Consider the following 16,071-nt stretch of genomic DNA (forward strand, 5'->3'; position numbering starts at 1 on the left):
AAGAATGCAAAGTTAAAATTCAAAATCAATGCACCGAATGATTAAAGCTAACATCACTCACTTTACAGTTTCACTCCAACTTTTACCCAAACCCTATAAGGCCAGTTGGAGAGATTTGCTTAAGGTGTTGTAGCACCATCTCCAAAATGAACCTGACTTGATTGTATCCAATTGGTATACATATTCTCCTAAATTCTGCACATAAATATTCGCTAGGGAGGGACATTCTGTTAGAATGTGCTTAGGAGTCTCTAAAATAGAGCGGTTACGGCAAATTTGGCAATACCTCTCTGACTTCGGAACGTTGGTCATTCTACCTATCGCTGGAAGTCGGTTTAAGCGTAATAGTAGAATAAAACGCCAAAGGCTTTTAGAAGGACAACTGTTCAAATACGATTGTGGCTTTTTACAAGTATACAACATCTGAGCTACAAAACCATAACTCCTCAGAGTAGATACATATGAGCCATGTTCACCCCAAACTAACAGATCTATTTTCTGGTTCCACTCTTTATTCAAGACATGGTAGTTCTCCTTCTTTCTCCATGAACAACCCAGCGATTCCAACAGGTTCATTACACTCTGCTCGTATTTTGAGCTGACGGCGCTACCGCACGTATCATGCCCGATCGTATAGAGAAAGTGGTAGATAAAGCATACAGTAGTGCCCTTTTTTAATGCCACCGGTTTTAGAGAGAACAGGCAGAGCTCCAGCCTGATAATTGCCATTGGTATGCAAGAGGGTAGTCGTGGTATGTTCTTCCAGAACTGCCCCTCAATTCTCTGAAGCCATTCTAGATCGATCATTCTGAGGCACTCCAGGCCATGAGTGACAGCAGGATCATAACACTGAAGATAAAGGTGTCTAACTCCTGTAAGTGAATATCCACCTGTTCATTTTGCATGACAACTGGCCAGCTCTCTTCAGTGGTGCTCTCATACAACCTTTGTAACCTTGCTGGATTTCCGGTTCCACACCAAGATATCTATATGCGGTGACCTACTCAATGGGGGTTCCCTTAACCACCAGAGAGGGCCGGACTACTTTCTTTGACGAGAATAGCTTCAATATCAATTTCGCTTTACACCCATTTACTCCCAACAAGTTATGATATGACATGATATTTTATTTGTATCGCGCTCGAACACAAGTGTTTCAGAGCGCGGAAGTTAACCTCAGCATATTCCCAAAGTGCCTTTGCTGCTCGACTTATCCCGGAATTTCGAAAGCAATGGTGGCCGCTTCCTCCACTTGAAAAAAAGATGTGATTTTCCCTCTTCATTTATTCACATTATCAGCTATGTTGTCAGTTTGAATATTTAATGGTGCAGAAGGCTTCTCAATTGTTACCGGATTTAACGCATTGTTCACATACGCCTGCCCGCTTCTTAATTTATATCTGCCAGGTTTTATCTTTTGCTTAGCTGGCTTTTTCTCCTCTGCAAGTTCAAAGTAGTTAAGTAGACTTACTTATTACAGCTCACACTTCACCACTTCAGCTTCCAGACGAGCAGACTGTTAACAGCACTCGCTATGTGCTACAACTGACTTCTGCAATTGTATTCGCTCTCCCCTCTTGCTTCTCCACTCTTTTTCACTGCATACTCTCTGTTCTCCCCTCCTCTCCGTTCTCCTATCGCCTCCCCTCCTCCCCTTACTTTCTTCTATGCACTTACTCTATCAGAATTGTCCCTGTACCTAGTATGATAGCAACCTTGTCTGTCTCCCCCCACCCCCCATCCAGCACTATCTGAAATGTCGTCAGGCCTAGTATGGTAGTCGCCTGTCTGTTTCCTTCCCGCCTCCCTTCCTTATCTATGTCTTAGCTCTTGCACTATCTGAAATGTCGCCAGGCCGAGTACGATAGTTAATTTCACATCTTTACTGTTCATGGCCTGTAAGAATGTCACTGTATTTTCCCTTGTTTCCTTCCCTTGAAGCGTTTTGAAACACATTGTGTATAGGCGCTATACAAATAAACTATCATATCATGTCATATGCACTCGGTGAATGCGCGTGAGTTCTGAAGATATGCCGCTTCTTCTTCCGTGGGCGGGTCGAAGTCGTACCCAGCTAATAATATAAATTAAATTTGTTTGTGCACCAGATGGAAACAAAATAATCACTATCCAGTACTGGTGTCAAGCCGTAAAGGTAGCAGTCAAGAGAAAAAGTCCAGGACTGACCAGTGCTGCTACTCGCAGGTAAGCAGGAGCTGACAGCACTCGCTACGCACTAATAAATGTTGCAAGTGTTCTGGCTCTGAGGGGAGCCCCGAGCTCCAGCCGTCGCTTTCTCATCCTTCAGGAGGCTCTGTAGGGAATTGCTCAGGTGTGTTCGCTGTGGGTGAGATCACAGATCCTGTTTATCGCAGGAGCTGCTGCAGGGAATGGTGAAGGAGTGCCGGCTGTGTGGGAGCTAACAGACCCTGAAATCCCCATCCCTGTGGAGAAGGGGGATGAAAGCTGGCTGCAGGAGCACACCGTTCTCCCTCCTCTTGAAGGAACTGTTGTGGGGAATGTTTCAGAAGTGCTGGCAGCGCAGGGAGCTCACATATCCTGAGTCTGCAAGCCCCCTAGAGAATAGTGAGCCGTGCTGGCCACGGGGGAGTTCACAGAATCGCATGCGCCATACTCTGTAGAAAATGGGTAAAGGTGGGGGGAGCAAGAGCAGACTCAGGCCTGGTTAAGTCCAAATTCATGGCTATGGCTTGTGTCTAGTGCCTTTGTGAATGAAGAGCCTTCATGGAGCTGAGCCAAGCATCAACTCACCCTCTGTTGCACTTGCAAAGTAAATTAAAGTGCCAGTGCCACCCACTGGCAGTTAGAAGAATGGCATGCAATCATCTACTTGCAGAGTATGTTGTTTACCTCTTGCCAGGAAAGGCATGTTGGGACAAAACAAAATAAAACATGCAATGGGGAGAACGTGTGGTCTGAAACCTCCCAAAGTACAAACTGTGCAATAAGAAATCCTGGCTTCCACACTTGACAAATCTTGACAAATCTATGCAATCCTGGGAAAATCACTCGACTTACATGGGTTTTATTTCCTTTGGCTGCCATAAGTGGTTTCATTTAGTGATACTCTGAAAAATGTAAAAGGCGCCTCAATGCCCTTGGGCTGTACTGCGCTCTACAAATGTAAAAAATAAATAAAAATATAAATAGAATTTCTTAAAAACACGCCACTTTTATATATAATGCATTAAACTACAGTGGTTGTTCCATGTATCATTCTTCTCTCCGAATGAAAAAGGGAAACAGATTATGTACAACACTCTTTTATGGACACGAGGGTTCACCTGGGCTGTTTTCCTTTACTGCATCCAGGACATATGGGTGCTGCTGCCTGCTACTCCCAGCAGTGCCAGCTGAAAAACTGAGGATAGCTCCATTAGGATTCAAGCCCACTAGAAGCTGTACAATATAACCAGCTCCAAGTAAGTCCATGTGAAACAATGATTAAAAGTAGATGACCTTTTCTTGCAGTTTTGCTGTTGTGTGTCCAAGTCTTGAAAGTACAGAAGCAAAAGAGAGGGGATTGTTTAGGCCGACATTCCTTTACATTCTTGCACATGTAGAGTTCTATTCAGGATGGTGAAAATAAAGCTATACGAACTCATTTTGCATAGCATAAGGTTTCCTATATTTTTACGGTTAGTTCATATTGTGATTTGTGTCCGTTTAAGTCATCTCTATGAAACAAAGCATTATTTTGGCTCCTCAAAACTGCCATGTGCTTACATTTATATCCGGTGGAGATGGGAATGTATGTTGTCAAGTGGGTAAAGTGCATAATGAGATCAAATTCCATTTTATTGAAAGTGTGTGATGCTGACAAATCCTTTAATTTCAGTGTGCCCGATCTTCCATTACTGGGATGCCAGGCGTATGTTTTCTGTTGTGGGGCCCTGGAGACAGGACATGAGGTGTAGGTTTATGTTGTGGAGGGCAGGGAAATGGATGGCAGCTATTTGTTTTTTGTAGTTGCAGTGGGTGAGGATAAATGATGACAGGTATGGGTTTTGTCTTTGCGGTGGAGCGGCAGAGGGCAAGGTATCCATCCTTTGCTGGTTCAGCTCATGTTTGGCCCTCAGAGCCAAGCCAGGCCCCATGGCTCTCCTCTCGCTCGACCTCCCCCATGAATTCATCATCTCCCCACCTCTAATAATGTGGAGGAGTGCTGGCTGCCTCCACCTGCAGAAGGTGCCATAGGAAATGACCCAGGATGTCAAGCCGTGGTGGAGCTCCCAGCCCTTGCTTTTCCCTTCTACCCGCAGGAGCCACTGCATGAAGTGCTTTGAAACACATTGTGTATAGGCGCTATGTAAATAAACAATCATATCATAACATTTGGGTGGACAATGGAGGAGCAAGTGTGTGGGGGGAGGGAGTACTCCCAACTTCAGCAGCCCCAACTTCTCTCTGCAGGAGGCTCTGCTAGTAATGACGTAGGAGCATTGGATGTCAGAGAGCTCATAGCGCCTGTAGTCCCAGGAAGCAGGAACTAGGAACTAATAAAAGTTGAATAGGAGTGTGCCACACTCTCTCTTAAATAAGGTTGTTTATTTGTGAACAATGATATGATATAGCATTTATGACGCGCCCATACACAAGTGTTTCAAGGCGCCACGAGGCAAGGGAGGGCGAATAGAGGACAAAGACAACAATCTTACTAGACCCAGGTGACATTGAGATCGCGCAAGTGCAGGGGATGGGGGTGTAGGGAAAGTGTGGGGGCGAAGGTGGCGGGGGCAATGCAGTACATAGGATCAACAGTCAATATCTATTGATTTAAATTGAAGATGTGGGACTGTAATGCTCACTGTGGTCACTTCCACTAAATGACCTTTAAATAAAGGCTAAACACAACTCACAAATACTCTTGAGTCATCACTATATAAAAAGCAATTCTTATAGAGAAATATACCCTCTGGTGGAAAAAAAAAGTTTTTATTTCATGTTAACACTCCTTTTAATTTTATTTAATTATTTAACTTTTCCGACTTGATTTGCACATCAATTTTACGTGTCCTTAGGACAATTTCTCATGTTTAAGCTTGTTCCTAAAGTGTTCGACGTGATATCTGGCTGCGCAATGAAAACAAAACCTGAAATTACCCTGATGATGTGTGGAATGAATGTGCAAAACATGTGTTGGCAAAGTTAAATAGTTAAAGGCAATGACAGTGAATGTAAAAACAAAAATAAACAAAAATCATTCCAGCACCGGACACTGGGCCTCATTACACGGATGGCGGTAAGGGTTTACCGGTACTGGTATTTTACCGGTACCGGTAAATCCTTACCGCCTTACTACGAGGTCCCTTTGCGGGTTGGGGAATTTAACGCCTGCTTTTTGCAGGCGGTAAAAACCAACCCGCAAAGGGACCAGGGAGCTAATTACGGTACCGCAATTTTCGGTACCGTAATTAGCGCCTTCACCCATTCCCATAGAGCCCTATGGGGCAAAAATGGGAATGGGGAAGGGCAATGTTGGAAGGGGGAATTAACGCCCCGCCAACCTTGGAATAGGGCGGTAATTTGACCTTTCCACCAAGGCGGTGCCGGTATTTTACCGGCATGAACCATGGCGCTAATAGGCATGGTTCACCGCCTTCCGTGTAATGAGGCCCAATGTTGTCAGTTTTGTAGGTGCACTGGCCAAGCAGTTGAACACTACCTTGTATGTCAATCCCGTAGGAAAACACTCTGTGAATCAAGCCCAAAATGTATTTATTGCAAAATTGATGAGCAATGTCAAAGACAACAGTGTTGGCTTTTGGTAGGCATGAAATGGGCATTTGCCAATCAATATCATAGTGGGATTACCAGACCTTAAGACGGAAACAGCTGGAAAATGGCGTGAGTGCCTGACAAAACATAGTAACAATACACACCTGTTGGCTTTGACAATGCTTGTTTTTAAGAGGAATAGACGCAAGGGCACACATCTTGTATACAAATCATGTGGCTGAAGCCAGACTATGTTAAGACATTTTTATTAAACCTCGAGCTCATTTCAGTGGACATTAAGCCATTAGCTCTCATGCGCTACACTGCACAAAGTGTGATGGGACTGCATGGCACAGGCTTCTATAAGGGATCCAAGGACGTGTGTTTTGGGCGAGGTGGGGCTGGTAATGAGTGGGCACAGTCATAGAGAACAGCATGAGTGGTCAATGAGTGGGCGGGGCAACAACACAGGCCGGCTGTGTGTCACTCCTCACACCCCAGCTCCCTCCTATCTATACTCTAGTGCAATAGCGTTGGGTTACAGTTGGCACCAAAACTAGAACAATGTATTAGATTCATCACATGCAGTGTTCTGGATGCCATTCCAGAGGTCTGGCATACCCAGGTTAGGGTTCCTGGATAATTGTGCCTAGGGGACAAAGCTGCACCTTACTGATGGGGTCTAAGAAGGCCAAAGCTGCTGTGGCATTGTGTGGTCACCGGTGCACAGTAGATGTGGTCTAACTCCCATCGGTGGTAGGGCCAAGACTGATTTCTTCCGGTTGATCTCCTTCTATAATTGAGGAAGCGGGCCAAGAAACAATATGATGGAAGACGCACGGAGCAATTGCTAGTCCTTTTGATTAATTCAAAACTTGTTATATGCAACGTTTTGGTGTTTTAGGGTGTTTCCCTAAATGGCCGCTGCTTGCTGTTTCAAGTGTACCAAAATAGAACTCTGTAATGAGTGCAAACATGGCTGAAACATGTCCCGCAGGCTTGTATTGCAGGTGGAGAGAACATACCTTTGTAGCTTGGACTGGACATTCCCCATTGGTTGAAGGGCTAATAATGCTAGTGATTTGATTGGTCCCCTTCTGTATTCGGGCACAGTGGGAAGGAAAGATGCAGTAGAAGATGCCCAGCGCATTTGCGGGTGGGTTTTCATTGTTGTGAGCCTTGATAAACGGAAGCGCGTATTCTCGCCTGTGAGCCTGTGGAGTCAAGGTGCACTTCGCTGGTAACACCAAACATTGCAGAAGTGTGTCTTGGGTTGCGTGCATTAGCATGAAGAGGGGACGTGCCAAACGGTCTAGGCGCTGTAGGCTGGATTAAGACTTGTATGCATTGACCCGCTTCCGTGATGACACAGATGAGATGAAAAACCAAGGAAAGGAAGCCCCCTAGGTCCGTGGCTCCAGATTTTTATGATTGCGTTTAAACATTGAATTCATCCTTTTTGGAGGGTTCATAAGGGCACCCCAAGTTTGGCATGGTCGGAGAGTGGCCCAGGGAAGCAGCATTTGTTTCCCACCTGGTGGCTCTTGGGTGGCCTATGTGAACTGTCTTTCAGTCTCAGCACTAGTGTTCTGATAGAACCAGGACATCTAGGCTAGGTATCCAACCTGTACTGCATCCTTCTGGTTTATGCTGCACATGTATGTGCAATATCCTCATGTAAAGAACACACTGAAAGAGCCACGTGAGTGGCACAAGCCTGACCACCCTCCAGCTATGGTCCCACAAGAACAAGTCCAGTTACAGATACATGGGCCAGCGGTGTTCGCAACACAATTGAAATGCAGTTGAATAATATATAACTCACACTTCAATCAGGGGCATTTACTAACGACTGGGACACATTGATGAACTAGCATTCAGAATATGATTTGGGATGAAAACCAGAGAAGGATGCAGAAACAATAGTCTTAAGCTTTGTACCTAAAGACTAAGTCATAAGAAATGCGATTTAAGGGATCTTATTAAGCCCTCTTCCACGCTACTGGGAGGTTAAGAACATTTGGTTAACCTGAATCTTGCAAGAGACTGGAATTGCAAGTCAGGGTGAGTCACGAGGGACCGACAAGAAGATGCGATCTTGGTTCAGAGACTAAAGTTAATGTGTTGCTTTAAGGGATTCCAAGAGCTCACACCAATCCAGTAATGTATTTGTATTTATTTGTTATTTATATAGCGATTTACGCCAAGTCACTGTACATATGCGAATTTACAGTACAATGATTATGGAAGGTAGAAGTACAATACACAGCAAATAAGCAAGTTCAGTTACAAAATGAAATGAAGTAGACAGTGAAGGTTGAAGTAAAACACTTTTTGAGCTAGCGCGGATATCGGAAAGGGAATCAAGAGATCGTAAACAGAGAGGGAGAGCGTTCCAATGGAGATGAGCAAGCAGAGAGAAAGCGTGATTGCGCACAGGGGGGATGAGATACAGATAATAAGAAGTAAGACTGAGAACGAAGTACACAAGAAGGGACATAGTAAGACACAAGGGGATGTAAGATAGATGGATAGGAGCAAGACCATAAAGGGACTTAAATACAATACAGAGAAAGTTGAATTTCAGTCGAGAATGAAATGGTAGCCATCCAAAAGAGGCTAAAGAAGTGGAAATATAATCACAAATAGAAAGGGATTACAAAAGACAAATAGAAGAGTTAAAAACAGCCTTTAAGAGACTCTAAGGAAGAAATGGGAAGACCAAAGAGTAAAGAGTAATACAGAACAGTAACATAACTGTGGAAAGGATATTAGAAGTTTAGTAGTGCTAAAAGTAAGAAAAGCTCTGATTTATGGATATTAAAAAGATGCAAATGACAGGATCGGGAGGTAATACAAATATGATGAATGAAAGAGAGGTCAGTGTCGAGATGGAGACCAAGATTATGGGCAGAAAGAGAGATAGGAGAGAAGGAGGAGTAGTACTAGCTGGGAAAAAAAGAACTTCCGTTTTTGAAGCAATAAGAACAAGAAAGTGATCAGACATCTAAGTGTTAATAGCAGAGAGACAAGCAGAAAGATTCATGTAGTTAATAGAAGTGAAAGAAGAAAAAGACAAAAAGAGTTGGGTATCATCAGCGTAAAATAATGAGATAAACCAAAGGAAGAGATAGCATTAGCAAGAGGAGAAGTGCAGAGAGAGAAAAGAAAAGGGCCAAGGACAGACCCCTGTGTAATACCATGGGAGAGAGGAGAGGCATCAGAACAACTCCAGCCCATGAGACCGAATAGGTGCAGTTGGATAAATATGAGTGAAACCAAGATAATAGAGAACCAGAAAAACCAAAAGAAGATAGACTGTTAAACTAGTGTATGGTCTACCGTGTCAAAGGCAGCGGATAGATCAAAAAGTATAAGAATCGAAGAGTGTTTAGAATAACGAGCTGACAGAAATGAATCACAAATAGAGATAAGTGCAATTTCAGGTGAACAACGCAGTGAAACCCAGACTGAAAGCCAGGAAGAATAGAGACACATTTTAGCCTGGTCAGGAGCTTTGGAAGGCAGGGTCGCCACAGTATTTAACAGGGTTTATTCCCACAAATGAGCCTACAATTGCTGGCACTTCAAGAGTTCTGGACTCAGCAACCAGATTATGTTGCTTGGCTTAGCATTGACATGGCAATACCACTCTCTAGCTCTAACTCTATTCCAAACACTGGGAGTTACGTCTGTGGCACTTGATTGCTGCCTATCCGACCACACCTTTCACACTAATAACCACAACAAACCCCCATAACCCAATGCCCTCCCCTGGCCACACCCGCCCTCAACCTCGTGATACTACACACATACCAATTCCCAATACTCATTAAGGACACCTCAACTACCACCACAGATTATGAATCCCTGCTGGTAAAGCTCCAACTCTCACCCTTCACATTGCACACCTTCCTACTAATTTACAGACCCCCTGGCTACAAAGAAACTTTGCAGACTCACTCTGCAACGCTCTGGCAACTACTTTCAATCTACATCCAACACTTACTATCCTAGGTGATTTCAACATCTGGTTTGACTCCTCTTCAAACCATCTGACCTGATATCTCACAGACAAGCTAGTAGCCTTCAACTTGACACAACGCATCTCCATGCCCAGCCCCACTGGAGGCCACACCCTCAATGCTGTTTTTAGCATGACAAACATCATATATACACTGCTTCTACGCCCCCTTACATCGACAGATCACTTAGCAATCTTCTTCTCGGTTGCACTCTCAACCACGAGCGGAACCCAATGCCACGCCTGACCACCACCCACCTCCACACCTCTCACTCCACTCCGGACCAAAGTTGGTATGACCCCAGAACTAGCGAACAACCTCCTCACCTCACTCCCAGCACTTTCCCTCCAGGAAAGGCCCCCATAAAACTATTTCACCTCTGGCTATTGAGGGCCCTGGCACCCGTCACCCCAGCAAATAGTCCCTCTCAGAGGTCAGGGCCCACACTCAGGTGTTCCACCGCCAACCTGAAATCGTTAAAAACCCTCAAGCAGCATCTGGAACAGGCCTGGAGAAACAACCCAACCGCCCAGAACAAAACTGCCCTAGGAAGACTAACAAGACCATATAGATTGGAAATCATAAAAACCATGATAACATTCAATGAGAACAGAATCTTAAACTCTTGCAACTCGAGCAAGTAACTGCATAGAATAATTTCTGAATTAAATTCTCCAAGCTGCTCTCCACCCAACTACCAATCTCTATGCAACGCCTTATCAGAACACTTCCCTCAATGTCGCTATAAAGAGACACTGTGCCAACATCTCAAAATCAGAAAGAATGCTTCTGCCCATTACCCCTCCACAGCCCAACCCCTGTCCAAACCCCATCCCGATACAAACCTTCACCTCTTTCTCTCCAATCTCACACCAGGAGTTCCTAGCACAAACCCGCCCATCAGCTTCCCCCGAGGACCCTTGCCCGTCCACCCTCCTCAAAAACATCCTAGCCTCAACCTCTGCAGGCAGTATTGCATGCTCAATCCTCAACCACTCCTTAATATCGGGAACCTTCCCAGAAGCCTTAAAAACCTCCTGCATCAAACCCAGCCTCAAATAACCTACACTCAACCTACTCCTCATCCAGAACTACCGGCCCTTCTCCAACACCCACACCATGGCCAGACACATGGACCGCACAGCATACAAGCTGCTCGGCCATTTCACTGAAGCCAACAACCTCCTGGACCCTGCCCAATCTGGCTTCAGACCACTCTGAGGAATGGAGTCCTCCCTAGTGTCTGTCTGGGATGACCTAAAAAGAGCAGCGGGTGCAGAAGGTTGCGCTGTTCTCATTCTTCTTTACCTCTCTGCCACCTTTGATACAATCAACCACATCATTTTCCTAGACAGGCTGCACTCTTTCGTAATCAAAGACACTGCCCTCTCTTGGATGTCTTCTTTCATCTCTAATTGCTCACAAATCATGCTCCTCCGCGCTTTCACCTCTACTTCACGACCAGTACCAAAAAGGGTCCAACAAGGAGCATCTCTATCTCCCCTCCTCTTCAACATCTCTCTGAACACACTCCCTGCACTCCTAAACTCCCACATTCTCACCTGCTAGAACTACATGGACGACACCCAGATCATCCAAATAAATCCTCATATCTCCAGGCTCCAACCATCGAGATCTGTCATCGTGCCTCTCGGATATTGATTATTGGATGATGACCAACCACCTCATCGTCAATCCTGGAAAAACGGAAATCCTAATCTGCAGGAAAACAGCACTCCTTCCCAACCTATTTGCTGTCCTTAATCCCTACTCCCCCCCTGCCCTGGAAACCTCCACATCACCAAAAAACCTTGGATGCACACTGTACTCGGATTTATCCCTCTCACCAACACATCAACTCTGTATCCAAACCTGCTTCTTCCATCTATGCATCCTTAGGAATAGATTACCATACCTCACACATCCTCACCCTTTCTCTGTCATATTCTCCTTCATCCTACCTTGCTTATACTATGCAAACTGCTTTTACTTAGGCATTGCAGCATTTCAGCTGAGGAAACTGCGAAGAATCCAAAACGCTGCGACCCGCCTGCTCATTAGCCTACCTCCTAGAGAACACATCAGCCCTCCACTAAGAGTCCTCCATTGGATCCCTATTGGTCGATGCACTACCTTTTAAGCCATGCACATCACTCACCAGGCCATCCAAAACACGGGCCCAGAAGTCCTCAAAGACAATGTCACTCGTCACCACCCCTCAAGGACACTCAGATCTGGCACAGCATCTCTCGTAGTTGTCTGAAATTACATCTCCCCCAGACTGGGCGGATCCTCCTTCTCCGTCCAAGTGCCCATTATCTGAAACTCTCTGCCCCTGCACATCCACAGCATTAACAATCACGTGGCATTCAGAAAGGCCCTCAAACCTGGCTCTTCCCCTCCTCCTTTCGAAACCCTCTCATACGCTATACTGAAGATACGTGCACAGAAACACTGACCCAAACCAAACAACACAGCTATACATCCATACACGCACATGTGCCAACAGCATGTGCAGAGGCACACCATGCCAAATAGCTGGGCACACATTGAATATGAGGCACTAGCACTCTATGCTAAACCACCAACAGCTTGCTAGAGCCTAGCCAGCCCACCTAAGTCCCAACATGGGAAAATGCAAACACGCATATTAAAATGAACTCTTAAAATCTCCCACAATGGACTGCTGTTACCAAGGGGGTTCCAACCACACAGCACATTGAGGCCATACAAATGAGGCAAGGGCGCTATATAGATGACAAATACAATACAATACAAGAGATCACTGGAGGTGCTCTTTTAGATTCTCCTGCATCTTCTCCTGAGGGAATGCTCACACAATGGCAGGTTTTGAAACCCAGGGGAGCCAGATACTTTGGTCTTGATATAGGGGGTGTCTCTAATCCACACACAGGTTTAAGGAGGCAAATCAGGGCACTGACTTTGCCAAGCCATGGAAGCCACTCTGTGGCCAAACCTCGCTTATTATTTTCTTTGTGTTTTTTGCGTGGTTTCTAGCTTGCCACAGTAGTCACTACATTTTGTCTCGGAAGCATAGCTCAGGGTCAACGGGCTCGCCTTGGAAACAAGATGACAGAGAGCAACACAGATACGATCCACGGGTCAGCGCATAGAAACCTCTGGGTATTAAGCGCGTTATAAATATCCAATTTTATATATGTATAAATACATTATGCTCCTAACCCAACTGACCATCCACAGTTCCAGCAGGATGGACAAGGGAACGCTGGAGCGAGTTGACGCATGCCACTTCAATTCTGTATGCAAGGAAGTGCAGTGCTAGAGGGAATCAAAGAGCAGCTCTGCAATTACCCTTTCCACTGCAGGAGCCAGGGGGGATTACAGTGTCCCCTTGTACAGGATGGACAAGAGGACGCTGGAGCGAATTGACGCATGTTGCCCCAATTATGTATGCAAGGGAGTGCAGTGCTAGAAGGACTCAAAGAACAGCTCGGCAATTACCCTTCCATTGCAGGAGTCGGGGGGCGGGGGGAGACCTAGTAAAAAAGAAATCCACTTTTTGGATTGTTTTGGGATTGCTTCTGGATTGTTTTCAAGCTGCAGATTTTTTTGGGAGTTATTTTGGATTTTTTGGGGATTTTTTCAAGCAAGGATTTATTTGTCTTGGGTTGGAGGATTTATTTTGGATTTTTATTGACTTGTTTCTCAGTAAAAACAATCCACTAACACTGATTGGCAGGCAGGCATTTCTACTGGATTTATTTTGGAGTTTTACTGACTTGTTTCTCAGTAAAAACAATCCACTAACACTAATTGGCAGGAAGGCATTTCTATTGGATTTATTTTGGAGTTTTACTGACTTGTTTCTCAGTTAAAACAATCCACTAACACTAATTGGCAGGCATTTCTACAGGATTTATTTAGGAGTTTTACTGACTTGTTTCTCAGTAAAAACAATCCACTAACACAAATTGGCAGGCAGCATTTTTACAGGATTTATTTTGGATTTTTTGAAGCAAGGATTGCTTGCTATTAAAGTGGTGGATTTTCTTTTTTTTTTTTTTAACTTGTTTCTCAATAAAACCAATCCAGCAACACTACACATTTTTTACTGCATTTGTTTTGGATTATTTTACAAGCAAGTATACATTGTAAGATGTATTGTTGATTTTTTCCAACTTGTATCTCTGTAAAAACAATCCAGTAACATAGGCACACATTTTTACTGCATTTAAATGTTGGCAACATAATGTCAAACTAGTTTCGACGCAGGTAGCCGTTATTTAGCATTTTAATCTGATTAAACATTTCGCAGAGATTAGGTTTTATTCATTTTGCATTTTATTGGTGCAAATTACAAGTCCAACTGCACTTAACTAATTTCTCCAGTAGATAATGCCTAGTCGCTAACATTCAGGGTATACCAATTTGCAGCAATGGGTAGAAGGAATGGCTAACACCTCGGCCATACCTCCCATCGCGCCACCTGGCTCGCTGTACCGGGTGGCCGCCTATCTCCTGCCTGCCACCCGGTACAGCTGTACTCCTCCTCTGTGCCCCTCTATATACCACACCCAGCTGCGTATCTGTTCTACTGTTATTTCTGAAAACTGCTCTGTTATGCATCTGTATTGTTGTATACCCCTGTAAAGCGCTCTGCTGTTTCTCGAAGCTTGGTCTGCACTTAATAAATTCAATAATAATCAAATAGTATGTAGTCAGACTAAAATTGGTATGCATTAAATTTGAAAGGATGTTTTGATTTAAAACATAAGACCATACAAATCTCATATAACAGTTACAGTTCTTTTTATTTAATATTTGTAATTTTCTTTTCATAAAACATATTTGGCAGATGTAAACATTTCTTTTACTTAACATCCTGCGTACTTAGATACATTAATAACACAGTTCTTCTTAAAGCAGTTTTTTTACTCCTCACTTTCATGTAAAAAAGCTGTCAGTAGTAGAATACACAATGAAGTAATGGTGACAACACTTTCTGCCTCATCACGAGTTTGGCGGTAACCCTTACATGCGGCGGCAACGCTATTACTGCTACCGCGATTTCCTTAGCCAATTAAAAGAATCTTCTGCTTCTTAATCTAGGTCATATCGATTTGGTGGTGCAATGATATATGTTTCACTCTCTACTTGCACCAGGTTGCAGGCATTAGTTATGGCACTCATTGGCACAGCATCAACCAGGTCACCCTTTTCTACAGTCCACAACTGTCCAATGCTACCAATCATTTTGAAATTCTCGATCAAGGCAACATTATATATTGCTGAATCCACTCCGAACTGTAAAAAGCAAACTGCAATTCCCAATGCAAGCTGGTTTCCCTTTCTATAGGATACAGCACTCTGCTGTCTCTTTTTCAATCTGCAGTACTCTGATCCATAAACATAAAAACCCCTTTTGTACATATTTACTCTTAGGAAGCACTTCACTGTAGTTTCCTTTAAACCATACATGTTTTGCAGTAGCTTGTAATGCTCTTCCGGCAATTGTTTCCAAACAATTTTCCCCAGCGCACATATGCCCATATCAATTTCTTTACTTTTGTCTGGTAATCTAGTACAATTGATTGCACTATGATACAGGTCTATCACTTCATCTGATAGTTGTTTTTTGTGCACTTCAAACAGCAAAGGTGTCACCTTCCAAAGCCCAATTACATGCAAAATTTGCATGTCAACACCTTGTTTGGCATGAATATTTTTTAACAGAAAGCCATTCAAATCTTCAAAAATAAAACAATTATTGATATACAGCGGGCCTGTAAAACGTACGCAGTCTGTCAGATGGATCAGATTGTGAAGGTTAAGAGTCATTCCTCTTTCACCATACAACTGTTCGCAGAGTTCAACAAATGTGATTAAACATCTTTCAGCATCAGATAAATCCTGCTCACTAATGCTCTCTTTTGACAGCTGATAAATACCTCGTGATAGTAAACAGAAATGTACAAAATAAGATTCGGTTAGTACCTTTTTTAATATTGGTACACCCCAGTACAATAGAAAGTTTCTGAACTCTGATGCTTTCCAATGTACAAGGTCTTCGATTGTACGTGGAACCCGTGTGACAAACAGTGTTGGCTTAATCTTTTTTAGAGCATTGCTGACATATTCTTTTTTATCAAAAAAGGAAAAGTATTTGTCCTTGTTCTCTTTTGAGAACCAATTTCGCAGCAAGAGATTCATGACACCCAAACACACTCCGTGCATATAATCAATGACACAGCTATTTCTTGCGTCTGTATATTGTAAGTACAAAAACCAAAATGGACCCTTGTGGCCCCTTACTACGTGATTTGCA

Source organism: Ambystoma mexicanum, chromosome 1p (genome assembly GCF_040938575.1).
Source record: "Ambystoma mexicanum isolate Mex_15411 chromosome 1p, UKY_AmexF1_1, whole genome shotgun sequence".
Classification (NCBI taxonomy): Eukaryota; Metazoa; Chordata; class Amphibia; order Caudata; family Ambystomatidae; genus Ambystoma; species Ambystoma mexicanum.